This window comes from Crinia signifera, chromosome 1 (assembly GCF_055691185.1).
Source record: "Crinia signifera chromosome 1, ASM5569118v1, whole genome shotgun sequence".
Classification (NCBI taxonomy): Eukaryota; Metazoa; Chordata; class Amphibia; order Anura; family Myobatrachidae; genus Crinia; species Crinia signifera.
The window spans coordinates 157,263,688-157,278,575 of NC_139217.1; the positions used below are offsets into that span (position 1 = coordinate 157,263,688).

General features: G+C 39.7%; 1 protein-coding gene across 2 annotated transcripts in view; it reads right to left on the reverse strand.

Moving 5' to 3' along the window:
• LOC146063127 (uncharacterized) overlaps positions 1–14,888 on the reverse strand; it is a 318,067-nt gene that overhangs the window by 257,482 nt on the left and 45,697 nt on the right. The gene's annotated exons all lie outside the window — the stretch shown is intronic.

Sequence of the window (14,888 nt, forward strand, 5' to 3'; positions counted from 1 at the left end):
AGTCCTTTTGAAAGTCCGGTAGTTGGGTTACAAAGTAGAAGTAAAAAGCCTTACAAGATTAATTTTCTGCCCATTGGCATGGTGCAAGACACAGGACAGAGGATTGAAGGCAATAGCAGAGTCAGCATAGGGAATGTGGATGAAACTTTGGATAGAATAACAAAATTCTCAGTCCATAACAAGAATGGTTGAGCTCTGCCCCTCAGGGTCATTTTTCCCATTGGGTAAGAAAGACACTTGCCCAGAGACCCTAGGACCTAGGGGCCCAACCCAATGGGAAAGATGGCGGGGATCTGGGTAGTGGGGCCGAGTGCATACCCTCTTAGTTTCTGGACAGGGTTGTTTTCTACACAGCTGGCTGCTCTTCTGGCAGCGTGAGCCATGAGGGGGAGTGCACATGGCCAGGGGGCCAAGGGTTGACAATGTGCTGGGGGAACACAAGGTAGGCAGCAGCAGTAGCAGCACTCAGCATGTGTGGGGGCTCCTGGCAAACTAATTCACTGGGGGGGGGGGCTCCCGGAAAACTAATTCACGGGATGGGGAGGCCTGTTCGGGGGGGGGGGTGTAGTGGCTCGTGGCAGCAAGGGCGGATTTAGGGATGAGGGCGCCCCTAGGCACAACAATAATGTTTACTAAGTAGGACAGTTTATAGGGGCAGTATCTGCATGTCCTATCAATTTACACTCTATTTAAGATGGAATATAGTACAGTAGAGTGGATATTTTGCAGTTATTGGTACATTTTTGGCTGACAGTACTATCACAAGCATCCAAGTGCCGCCCCCAAACATGTGCCGAACCTAGGCACGTGCCTCACGTGCCTAATGGGAAATTCGGCTCTACGTGGCAAACTAATTCACTGGGGGGCCCAGTGGATTTGTTTGCCCATGGGCCCTCACTAATGTTCAGATGGCCCTGCCACCCCTGTGTAATGTAGAAAGGTACGTGTTATAGCCAAAATGTTTAAATATAACTTTTTAGCAAAGATATGTCCCAAACATAGTTTTTCTTTAAGTATAAAATTGTGTAGATAGCTTTACAGCACTAATTCACCATATCAGTTATAAATACCTATTATTTACATATTTCATAATAAGAATTAGTGCCAATATAGAGACATTGTTGGGAAAAATATTAGCCAATCAAGTGACTGGGTGATACATCCTTAATTACTTATTACAGGTGATTTTGTTCCCAAACATCCAAGATAAGCACAGAATTCTCAACATCTACCATTAAAGCAAGCTTACTTACTTCGTTCTAAGCATGATATAAAAATAAACTAAAAAACAAAATGTAAATGTATCAATGGAAATAACTGTAATTGTCAAGAAATCTCAATACAGTATAAGAATGAAGTAATATTTGAAAAAGCATAAATCCTCCTAAGGGTGTTGTAATTAATAACTTGCTACAGAGAACCAAGAAGCAGCTGCCAATGTTGTTTTTGCATGTGCCTGTGTTTAATGAAGTACAAGGGCTGCAGATGCCACACTTTATCTTTTATAATCCTACATATTAGTGCAGAATTTATTATTGTATTTATAAAAGATTTACTTTGAAATATGCTGAAATAGAGAGATATAAAATACAATTACTTTGTTTACAAATATTTATCCTTTCCATTTTAGATACAATTCAGACTGAAACCAGGCAGTCTCTTGGTTTTTCATGGATGAAGAAATTATCAGATTTGCCAGAAAACTAATCAGTAACAGCAGACGCACTGCTCAAATCTCGAAAGAAAAAAGTTGATTGCAAAATTCATATGGATGGTGGAGAGGGGGGTTGACTGGACTGGATTGACTGGCCTGCACACCCTCATTACTGACATAATAAAAGGTGCTATCATGCAGAGACTTGTATTTCTACAAAGAAACACAAAAACTACAGATGCACACTCTATATTACCAAACACTGCTCATTTAAATGACCTCTGCAATCTGACATAAACCAACACAATCAAGGTTCTTGGCATCCTTTTTGGACAAAGAATATTTGCTCACCAATCAGCATCCAGGTGACCTCATCTCTAGTGGGTCCTTAACACTAAGATGCAAGTGCGAGATGCGGGACCCCACCAAGCTGTCTAAGGCCAACCACCCCAAGGCAGCACACTAGTCATAGGCTAATATCACTTTCAAATCACAATCCCGGGTCTGACCCGGCACCGACCCGGGTCCAGCACTTTTACACTAAACCAGGGTCACCGATTATTCAGAGCGCAACCTGGGTTTAACCCTTCTTATTGGAGTAAAGAAAGGCCCATAACCTCAAATTCAACACAGTTGACACCTGTGGTCATTAAGCAAGGCAAGAATACCTTAAGATTTATTTGACATGCTACATTCACTTCTACTATTGGGTCTCCCCAAAATTAATTGTCCAATTGTTGTTTGGTTGTATGCATTTGAGCCATAAACACATTGTGAGTACTAGTTTAAGGGGACCTCCCCACTCCCACATGTTTATAGAAATAAATAACCCTATTATAAATTTCTGATAGACAACCTATCCCGTCAGTATTAAACAAGGATTTTTGTGCATTCTTCTCTTTTACAAACACTGTCAGGAAATCCCTAAGAAGAACCTGAATGGTATACATATTTACTAGGGAAGTATTGTCGTTTTGTAGCACTTGAATTTAAGGTTAAGTTTCTTTCTGTACTCCACTTTGTATTGGAGAGGGTCCGTGTACCATCTTCCCTTACTCACCTCTCATTTAGGCTGCTGTCTGTGCAGTTGAAACCACCTTTTTTCTATTTCCTTAACCCTTCTTATAACTTGGGTCAAAATGCGGTCAAATTGGTGTAAACTTAGTCCCCATGGCTGTCTCCTGAATCTGTACATATGTCAAAATATTTATAATACTTCTGAATCAATATAAAATGTATGCTTTGCATTACAAAATTAGTTTGTCCCTGCAAAAATATTGTGCCTTAACTAATTTATAGGGAGGGGAAATGTCTAATTTATCTAGGGTATGCCCTCGATATGCTGCTCATGTTTTTTTGCAACTGTCAAACAGAAAAAACACTGTATGTCCTACAGGAGATGGGGCTTCTTGTTACTGGATCTAACCTGTATTTATACTTAAAATACGTCATCTTCTTCTGTAACCTGTGTATTGATTTCCATGACCTATCAATTAAAAATAAATACTGTATCTACTAGTTTAGATTCCATAATTATTCAACCAGATATTAGAAGGGAAGACAACTAGAGGATTAAATCAGTGATGAGTGTGAAATTGCCTCTAGCACTTGAGTTGAGCATATGACTAACTGGTCATATTCTTTGGCTTATATAGTGCACCAATAGTTCATAAAGTAAAACTGTTTACTTAAAATTAAACTTCAATATACTGTTGATATTGTGTGTTTAACTTGTGCAAGCTCTTTGCAAATTATTTTGAAAAAATTGCTGCAACACTGAAATATATCAAAGGAGGAGGTATCACCTGCTCTTTTTGCCTGACCATTACTGAAATTGAAGTACCCACAGTTTTAAGTTTTGAATGCTTGGAGGGATCCTGGAGCATATGGAATATACTAATGGTCGAGAAGGGACATTTATTATCTGTACAATATAAGACTGGAGACACCACAAGGACTCAATATACCCACATGAGTCTCCCTGCTACCAATAGTGATCCGAAATTAACATCTTTATTCTATACATTACCTTCCACCCGTCCCAAGTTAATATTGGATACTTTTCAACCCAAGTCCCATTATCATTTTAAACAGATCTTACTATACACATTCTGCTTTAGATGTCCACATGTTTCATCCAACATGATTAACTTGTTCATGTTTTGATCATGGTGTTTTCCTCAAAACCTGGTAGAATTCTGGATCAAAATTGTGTTAGAATTGCATCTACCTATAGTACTTTGCTGGTTCCTGCACATATCTAGTCACTTGATCTTGTGGAACTCCATTCCAAAGTACTCAAATAGGCTCAAAATGTATTTCACCTGGCATGTAGGAGCCTGGAAAACATTAGAACTGTTATTCAGAAATCACAGGTGTCTCACCCTAGCTAGGGACCAGGGGCGTAACTACATATTTGTAGGCCCCATAGCAAAATTTTGTACCAGTCAATAGTGAAAATGTATATAGCACATGTTACTTTGACAGGGAAAGTGGGCCCCTTTCAGCTGCGAGACCCATATCAGCTGCACTCCCTGACCCTACGATAGTTATGCCCTTGCTGGGGATATTAAAGACTTCATATCTGCTTCATCTATGGACATACAAAAAAAATATTTCCTATCATAAGCCTCTTTGCACTACAAGTAACTGTGTATGCAATCTGTAGGAATTTTGTCATATACCTTTTTTATTTAAGGGATGTAATTCCATATTGAAAGTTCAATGCTTCCCTTCTAGTTCCATGTTTATCGGAGATATTTTATATATGCAGGGCCACACACTGTACTATCTCATTATGCCTCCCAGTAATGACACTTACACATTAAGCCTCACAGTAATGCCCCTACACATTAAGCCTCACATTCCCTTACTAATGGAACCCTCATACTTACTAAGCTGGGAGGCTACATTTCGTACCAAGAAGTTCTTGGATATGGATCACTTGCAGATTATTTCCTATATAGTGACATGCAGTTAATTGTGAGTCAATTATGAATGAGATATTCTAAGAAAAACTGGAATATGTGTATCAATGTCCATAACTCATCTATTTAATGGTGCATCTACGACTACTTACAGCCACTGAATTGTATGTACATTCATATGATAATGAAACAATCTGACAAAGTATGATGTAAATCCATGCATCTGAAAGTATAAGCCTATACAAGTCACTTTTCTAGCATTTGAAAACGCATAAAAGGTGCAATAAATCCATCAGAAAAAGGCCCCATTCCCCAAAACCCATGACTCACATTATATACATCCCCACAATGCAGGTGCTCCATGTGGTCTCGATATTCGTTAGCCAGACACGTTAACCCCCCATAAGTCTTGGTTATCACAAGAGACTTTGTGCAACATGCACCCATTCTCACAGTTGTGTCTGACTCCGATTCACCCCCAAAGTGTAAAAGGGGGAAGTGTGCATTGCGCAGCCAACAGCAACAAGTGAGAGGGTAGTCTGCCCTCCAATTTTGCAAGCAAAGAGAAAAGGTACCAATGTTGGCTCTATATACAAATAAATAGACAGTTTATAAAAAATATAACTAATTTATTACTAACAATTATAACACACAAATATATATATATAAAAAAAAAAAAAGTAAATAAAAAATATATCTATAGAATTGTATACAATTGCTTATGAATATAAAAATTGCCAATGAGTATGCTATTGGTCCTCAAAAGAATAGGACTCAGGACTAGGGCCTTTTCCTCACAAATTGCCAATTGCACAGGGTGCCGGACAGTTTCCCGACACTCGGGGTCCCGTCGGCCACCGGCTATTCCGCACTTAAAAATGAAAATGCAGCAGAAGGTGTCTGGTATAAGTAGATGCTACCTACATGCATGTGTGATCCAGTGCTGTAACACCATCAGCCCACTGAGTAACCCCGAGGTTATGTAAAACAGTGTCACCATGGCTCTATCAATAAGGTTCACCCCCAAACAGCTGCAGACTGCTAATCATCTGACATCTGCCACCACTTTGTGAGCAATGCTGCAGGACCCAGGCTGCACATGTTCGGCACATTTTTCAATGATTGTGATCAGACCTGAATCAGTTGTTTGAAAGATATTGAGGGAAGGTGTGTTAAGCTTCAAAAAGTGATAAAGTGGAGAGTAATAAACTACCAACCAACCAACCAACCAACAATCATTTCCTGCCTGTCATTTTTCAAACCCAGCCTGTAACATGACAGCTAGCAGCTGATTGGGCTGGCTGTTTATCACTCTCCATTTTATCACTTTTTGAAGCTTGATACATCTGGTCTTTAGTCACCAGTGGTTTATTTATTTATTATTTATTTACAGTTTCTTATATAGCGCAGCAGATTCCGTTGCACTTTACAATAGTAGACAGTTATAAGACAAACTGGGCAACAACAGACAGACTTGGGGGTTAGAGGACAGTTCAGAGTCGAGGATGACCCCTAAGCAACGAGCTTGTGGGGTAGGGTGGATTATCGAGTTGTCAACAGCGATGGAGATGTCAGGATGGTAACTGTTCTTAGTTGGCGGGAATATAAGTAATTCCGTTTTGGAAATATTGAGTTTGAGTTGGCGACAAGACATCCAAGATGAGATGGCAGAGAAGAATCAGTAGTGAGTAATGGCCTTTAGACTTAGCCATTACCAGATCATTCACCACTTTAGTCAGTGCTGTCTCAGTGGAGTGTTGAGAGCGAAAGCCTGACTGAAGTGGGTCTAATAGGGTGTTAGAGTTAAGAAAGTTTGTGAGGCGAGAGTAGACAAGTCTCTCCAGTAGCTTGGAGAGGCATGGGAGCTGAGATATAGGACGATAATTAGAGAGAGAGTTAGGGTCAGAATTCTGTTTTTTTTAGAATAGGAGTTATCACTGCTTGTTTGAGCAGAGAAGGAAAAGTACCAGTAGTAAGAGAGAGATTGCAGATTTTAGTTAAGGTTGGAATAATCACAGAAGATAGATTTTTAATGACTAGCGCAGGTATGGGATCGAGAGGAGAGGTAGAAGAGTAAAGCTGGGTACACATATATACAATTGTCGGGCTGTTCTTCCGTTCTGGGTCGGACAGCCGTTCAATTGTATATGTGTGTACGCTGTCCCTACCGACTGATAAATGGCAAAAAACTGTCTTGACCGTCCATACTCGGTCAGTCGACGGTTCTTTGCTGTTTAATTTTCATCCGACAGGACGGCCCCATATCGGTACAAAAGTGCAGTGTGTACGCACGTCCGACCGATATGCTGCCGTCCTTGCGACTATACTGACAAAGCTGGAACGCCCATGTGGGCGTTCTAGCTTTGACTGAAAAAAAAAAACGGCGTGGGGTCCCCCCCCACTGCCGTAACCAGCACCAGGCTGAAAGAGCCGGGGCTGGTATTAAAAAATCAGGAAACCCGACAAATAGGGCTTCGCTGATTTCCTGGGACCTACCTACGGGCTCAAGATAGGTAAGTATCAGTATGTGTGTGTAATGTATGTATTAAAGTTTTATTTTTCTGTGTTGTTAGTGTGTGTTTATTTAACTCTTTCTTTTACTGTAGAACTACAAGAGCCAGCGGGCCCTTTAATGCCTCGCAGGCTGGGACTTGTGGTTCTCCAAGTCCCAGCCTGCGGGGGAGGCTTGCTGGGACTCATAGTTCTATATAGACCGGTTACTGCGTCTACATTTTAGTCACCCTTTTACTAGTTGCGACTGTTTGGACGGGAGTACATCAGACGTCGCAAGTAAATTTTACAGGTGTGTATGCACGTGTCGGCTGTTGTTTGTGGACGGTCGGCCGAACGCTTGCAAAAAAAAAGGATTGTATAGATGTGTACCCAGCTTAAGAGGATAAGAAGAGTGCGGATTCTTCCTTTTCATTTGTGGGCTCAAATGAAGAAAAAGTGCCAGAGGGTTCAGGTGGGAAAGAAAGAGGGTTAGAGGTTGTGGAAGAGCATACCATTTCATCTCGGATGCTATCAATTTTGTCCTTAAAGTAGGAGGCAAGTTCTTGTGCACTGATGGTAGCCGGTGGGGGAGGAGGGGGAGGGTACAGAAGAGACTTAAATGTGTTAAAAAGTTGCTTAGGGTTGGTGGCATGAGAAGAGATGAGAGATTGGTAGTATGTTTGTTTGGCAGCGTCCAAAACATTGCAGTAGGAGTGGTAGCTAGTTTTATATGCGAGGAAATCAGTCATACTACGAGATTTGCGCCATTGGCATTCTACTTTACGTGACTGATTTAGTAGTTGTCTTGTTGTTTTGGTGTGCCACGGTTGGCATCTAAGCCTACGTGGGGTGTAATGGGTAGCTGGAGCCACGTCATCAAGGGCTGTTTCAAGAGTCTGGTAGAGGTGGGAAACAGCAGAGTCAGGAGACGTAAATGTAGAAATTAGTGAGAGCTGTTGTTGCAGGGAGGTGGTAAGTTGTGGAAAATTAATAGCATTAGTATTTCTGCGGGTTAGAGTAGGCTTGCATGATTTCAGTGTCAGTGAGATTGTGATCAGAGAGAGGGAAGGGAGTGTTAGTAAAATCAGAGACTGAGCACAGCCTGGTGAAAACAAGGTCGAGGCAGTGTCCTTCCTCATGAGTAGAGGAGTCAGACCACTGGGAGAGGCCGAGAGAGGTGGTTAGAGAGAGAAGTTTGGAAGCATGCAAAGATGGTGGACTGTCAATAGCAATATTGAAGTCACCCAGGATGACAGTGGAGATGTCAGAGGATAAGAAATGGGGGAGCCAGGCAGAGAAATCTTCTAGAAATTGAGTTTTGGGAATAGATAGCAGCAACATGCAGAGAAAGGGGAAAAAACCCTTAGAGAGTGAACTTCAAATGATGTAAATGTGAGTAAAGGAACAGGTGGTAGAACGGAGTATGTGAAGTCTTGTGACAGTAGTATACCAACCCCACCTCCTTTACAGTTACCAGGCCTGGGGGTGTGAGTGAAGTGGAAACCACCATGTGACAGTGCTGCAGGCGAGGCCGTGTCTGATTGTGTGAGCCAGGTTTCTGTAACTGCCAGCAGGTTGAATTTGTGAGAGATAAAGAGGTCATGGATGGATGTTAATTTATTGCAAACAGAGCGTGCATTCAATAGGGCACATTTAAGTTGTTTGGAGTGCGGTGGGAGGCATGTGATATTTATGAGGTTAGCCGAATTTCTAGGCATACAACCAGTAAACTCTGAGTGGGACAGGTGGTTTGGGCCTGGGTTTGGTGATATGTCACCAGCTAATAAGATTAGGAAGGAGAGATAGATAAAGGTGGATGTTTGTGTTTTTTTGTATTGTTGGTGGGATGTGGATGTGAAAGTACAAGTAGAGAAGTAAGTAAAGAGCTCATGCGTATTTAGAAGAGGGGAGTGAATAATAGAAGAGGCAATGTGCACAGAGTGGTGAGTGTCAGGGAGATTACAGGATGAGTGAAGTTTGGTGAAAATTCCATGTAATGAAATGAGAAGTAGCAGTTTGGTGAGCATTTTTAACTGTTCTTTAAAAGTAATATCACTTTGTAATTTATCACTTAGTATATTTCTAACTTAGAGAACTGCCCAGGCAGAGGACTGCCTTATAAGTTTGCCTTATAAGTTTGGTTTGTAATAGATCACTCTCCTAATATGGTTGCTAGGGCTTTATTAAATTTACCTACCCATTACAGAGTCATGGTGATTATATCCCAATCAAAAGTGTTTCTATATATCAGGTTCTCCACTTATCACATTGGGCCGGATGCACCAAGCTTCAAAAAGTGATAAAGTGTAGAGTGATAAAAAAAAAAAAAGCCAATCAGCTCCTCTCTGCCATGTTACAGGCTGTGTTGCCGGCTATACACAGCAAAGCCGTAGTAGGACACATCTGTACATCTGTAGTAATTTGCCCCAAATTCTGCTGGCACTGTAAACCTCCATTGCTCTCTTCCATACAGTATATGCAAAAGAAGAAATAGTAAGATTATGGTAATTCATTTTCAGCTGTAAATATTTCATGTCAGTGCAATCTGAGCATACCTACAGTACTGTTCTCTCCATACTGAACCCTAAGAACATCCTCTATCTTATTTATAATCCGATAGTCCTCAGATTCTTAGATAAAAGCATAAGTCAAAGGCTTATTCATTGTTTACTACAGGCTTTTAACATCCTAAAGCCTCTGTGTCCTAAACCTTCATTAAAGTCAGTGATGTGACAGTTAGGACTGAGTGATGGAATTGGAAATATTCATGCCTCACAGGGTCTGACAGGTAGTATTGAGGGAGATGCAAGACAACATGGTCTAACACTTTCTCATCGATGCTCCTGCAATTAAACAACAGTGCTGCATTTTAAAATGTTACTACTTGACGAAAAACCCTTGACATAATTATGAATACATCTTGCTTTAGAGTACTGTATAATCTGTTTTTGTCAACAACGATTATGCATAACATAAAATCATTGTATATAAACGTAACTGAAAATACATAAATATATGTAATCTATATTTATTCCTGTTCTTTCACATACAGTACTGTAGTTTATTGGTAGTTACTCACTGTTACATTGCAAGCATTTGCTTATACTTTCAGAAGAAATCCTATGTCATATATTACTTACAACTGAAATGATCCAGATCTTCCTAGGGATCATTGTAAGTGAGCACTGACTTCTAGAGTGACCTCTGCTAAGACTGACAAATTATCCTTTGAACATGATTTTAGGAATGCTTTTAAGGTCATTCAGAAAAAGGTTCATGGTAATTGAAATGTCATTCAGATGGACACATCCCTATTTTCTTCAGTTTGGTCATTCAGATTGCGTGATTGATAACATCAGACGGACCAAATTGGGCTACAGAAATCATCTTGCTCATTTAAGACGCTTGATAGTTAAATTGTTCTCTGGATTTTATGGGCCATCATTTCTGTACCTTAAAGTGAGGTTGCAGCCAGTTGCCAGAAGAAGGCCTCTTACTGTATAACATATGATGGACAGAAAATGACAATAAAGGATAAAAAAACCTATAAAATTTAAATTCACAGATATACCCATCTCCTCTGTGTCCATAGTCCCCTATTATAAATAAATTACCACCCCCAATGGCAATAGGCCAGCTCTCGGTTATCTTTAATCCTAATAAAAGTTTTCCCATCTACACCTACTAAGTAGTAAACAAAATCCATATTTACAAACCACCACCCCTATAAAAAAAAGCCCATTTTGCAAATCAACACAATGTAATAAACATTATTAACTGTATTAATAAAGGTAACCTCGTTAAATGTGGTGGTTCTCTACTATTCATTTTAGATAGTTTCGGTAGATTGCATTTGTCAGGTCAGCAGGAATAAACAAATAAAGAAGTAAAACAATGACATTGAATCTTGTTTTCCAGATATTGTGTTCTTTCCGTCTCTCCCCTCTTCAGAAATACAGCTCCCTGATCGCTCTTTGAATCTGAAACACCAAGGAAATACATCCAAATTAAGCTATGCATTCTCTTTATGCAATCTTTCTTTATTGAAAAAAATAAACACATCTGAAAATAATATAAACAAAGCAGCAATTGATGGAGTGTATTCATTATTTTTTCAGTGCCTGATTATCTGTGTATGCATTCAGCAAGCATAGTATTTATGGTAAAAGTGATTACACACAGCGACACAAGTGCAAAAACTGACAAGAACAATAAAAGGTGATAAACATTAATCAAACAATGGAAGAGGTGTAAACATGAGATTATGGTGCGGTGAGGGAAATAGGTAGGTCAGGACGATGACTAGGTCACTGGGGCATCTATTCCTAGCAATGGTGATACATGAACAAAGACCCCATCAACTGTCATTTGTGCTCTTTCTGTTAAGAAACCATAATACTACCTGAACAATGGACTCTGTGTGCACAGTGTCAAATATTTATCTGAATTGTAAAACCATTGCACTATGGGCCTTATTCTGGTTCACTCTCAGAGACAAATTCCTTCTCAAATGGACAAAACCATGTGCACTGCAGGGGGGGGGGGACAGATGTAACATGTGCAGATAGAATTAGATTTGGGTGAATTATTTTGCTAGTAGTGCCTTGAATGAAACAAATAGCCATATAACAATATGAATTATATATTTAAGGGCTGATTTATCTAGGTCAGTGTTTTTCAACCACTGTGCCATGGCACACTAGTGTGCCTTGAGCTTTTCTCAAGTGTGCCCCCAGATCTAGAGATGCCCAAACCAGTTTACAGCCACTAGCAGTTCAACTGTTATTTACTGGTCTCTTATTTTGATGTAAAGGGCCACTGTATTTTATTTGTGTTACCTGTGGGGTTCAGTGTGGTTGTTTTTTATATGGGGGCCAATAGGTTTTTTTTTTTTTTTCCCTCTGGGGGCCAATGTGTTTTGCCCTGTGGGGATCTCATGGTGTGCCTTGGCAATTTTAAAATCTTATTTAGTGTGCCTCAGGGTAAAAAGGTTGAAAATCACTGCTCTAGGTTGATGAAGTAGTCTGTCCACTGTGCACTGAGATAGATCAGGTGCTTATTGTTTCTTCTAAAGTGAACTTCAATATAGTGATGCATAGAAGCATAAATACTCTCTTTGGGAAAATGTATAATCTCTGCTAATGGCCAAAATGTCATATACTGTATGTTGACTCCAAAACGAGTCCATATCACCCACAGAGGGAGAATAGAATAGGTGGTGAGCGCAGCTTGAGTGCGCTCTCCTCCCTTTCAGGTTTCTGACAGTCAGGATTCCAATGTCGGAGAAATGACCATCGGGATCCAGACTGACGGAGGGTTATACCATACCCCCCTGGTTCCCATCTACAAGGAAGTACATTTTAAGGAAATTACAATTCTTATTGCGATATGGCAGCAATGATTCTAATCAATGGTAGACTTGAATCATCCACTAGACCTGTTGTTCCAAAGGAAGTCATTTGGAGAACAGAATCATCTTTTTAAATATCTGGACAGAAGACTTTTGATTTATTGTGTGTATTCCAGTGACTTCAGGTGGGTCTAAGAGTAGTGGGAGATTCACCTTTCCCCACAGCAACACATATCAGGTGAATATCTGGTCCATGTCTAATCGCTGCAGTGCATACATTGCTTGGACATATTCCTAGCGTTTACGTTAGTGTGCACATCATACTGGATTTTTGCATCACAGTGAATGTCTCGCCATGGTTTTAATCTGCGAACTGAAGGTCTTGCAGCATTGGTGACCCACTTTAACTGTGATTCCCACATAGTAATACTGGGAATATTAATGACAAAACTAATAAAAGTAATATTTTAGTATCTTTGATTATTAGTGCGTTCCCTACCAAACAGCCCCTTTCCCTTCGTCTTAGAATTATGCTAAACCATCCCCAAGATCATTAATAAATATGTTAAAGAGAAATGGTCCCAGCACCTTACCCTGAGGTACATCGCTTAGTACTGTGACCCAGTTTAAAAACTAACCATTAACCACTACTCTCTTTTCCCTGTTCCACAGCCAGTATCTTACCCAATTACAGATCTTAGCTCCTGTGCCGAACGCCTCCATTTTATGTGGCACTGTATTAAATGCCTTAGCAAAATCCAAATATACCACGTCTATTGCATAACCTTGGTCCTAATTTACACTAACTTCCTCATAGAAGCTAAATGAGTTACAGTAGTTTGAAAAGACAAAACCATATTGGTTCCCAGTAATAGTCTGGTTTCTCATTAAGGGGCAGATTTATTAAGCTCGGTGAAGTGATAAAGTGTCTGTTTTTTATCACTGGCCAATCAGCTCCAAACTGTGAAGTCACAGGCTTGGTTTGAAAAACAACAGGTAGGAGCTGATTGGCCAATGTTAAAAACCAGACACTTTATCACTTCACCGAGCTTAATAAATCTACCCCCAACTGTTCCTGAAGGTAATACCTTACCATCCCTCCAATATTGGCTTAACTGGATTAACTGAAAGCTGGCAGCTGCAAAATCACAGCGATACATTCAGGTCTGAATCAGGCCCTAAGCCAGATAAAATTGAGTTTGCAAAAATAAAGTGTAATGGCCTAGCAATTTCTGCACACAGTTCCTTTAAAACTCTTGGATTAATACCGTCAGGACCCTGTGACTTATTTCATTTAATGTTGGTGAATCATCTATGGACTTATCCCTCTGAAAATGTTATACTGTATCTAATAACTTGTAGTGTTTAGGAGTTCCCCCGTGTCTTCTTCTCTTGTAAAAACTGATGAAAAAAAGTGTTCGGTTCCTCTGCTATTGTCTTATCATCACTAATTCTTTCACTTTGCCGTTTATTATGGGTTCAATGTTCTCTCTGTTTAACCTTTTACCATTAATATGCTTTAAACAAAATTGGGACTAGTCTGGCTTTCTAAAGCAATTTTCATTTTATTATCCCTTTTTGCTGATCTGATATCCTCTTACAAAATTTTATTACATTCCTTATATAAGGGGAATGCCTCCTCATTACCATTTGACTTGCAGAGTTTGAATGCTTTCCCCTTTTTCCCCATAATTCCTTTTACCCTTTTATTTATCCACATCGGTTTACACCTACTACTTTTCCCCTTATTACCCATAGTACAAACTTTTGTGTCATTTTTTTGTACCAGGGAAGAAACGCGTTAGTGGCTAAGAGGACGGACCGATACACTACCTTTCTACCATGGTTGCTTTTACAATAACGCTACTTCAATGCACCTGTAGCCACTGCAGACACTGAGCACTGTTGGCGGCCGAGTGTATACCGCTCATTACTGACGGTTTCCCAACGATTAACAATCTCTCGTACCTGCTTTAGGTAACACGCTGATATGATACAATCAGCAATTACCCAGATTGTGGTCTAAAATACTGTATAACAAGCGCTATACAAGCCATTTCTAAAGCTCAATTTAACACGTTATTGGAGCAAGTTATACAGTATATGTAATTGTCTAAATAGATTCACCTTTTTATTAATTTATAGTTTTTTATTTTAATTTGTATGAATTGTTTTTATTTGTATGCTCTATTTTGTGGCACTAATATAAGATTTTATTGACAGTTCATTTTTGTCTATTGCATGTTATACTTGTATACATTTTTTAATAATTATTATTTTTTTATTTATAAATAAATTCTTATCTTACCATTGCACAGTCTCCAATTCTTCCATGTCACCCAACAAATAATTAAGAAGCACAGTTAGACCACTTTATTTCTAGTTTTGTAACTGTTCTCTAAAATAAATTATTATTTGATGTGTTCCACAAGCACATAGGGCCACATTGGTTGCATAGGGAGAG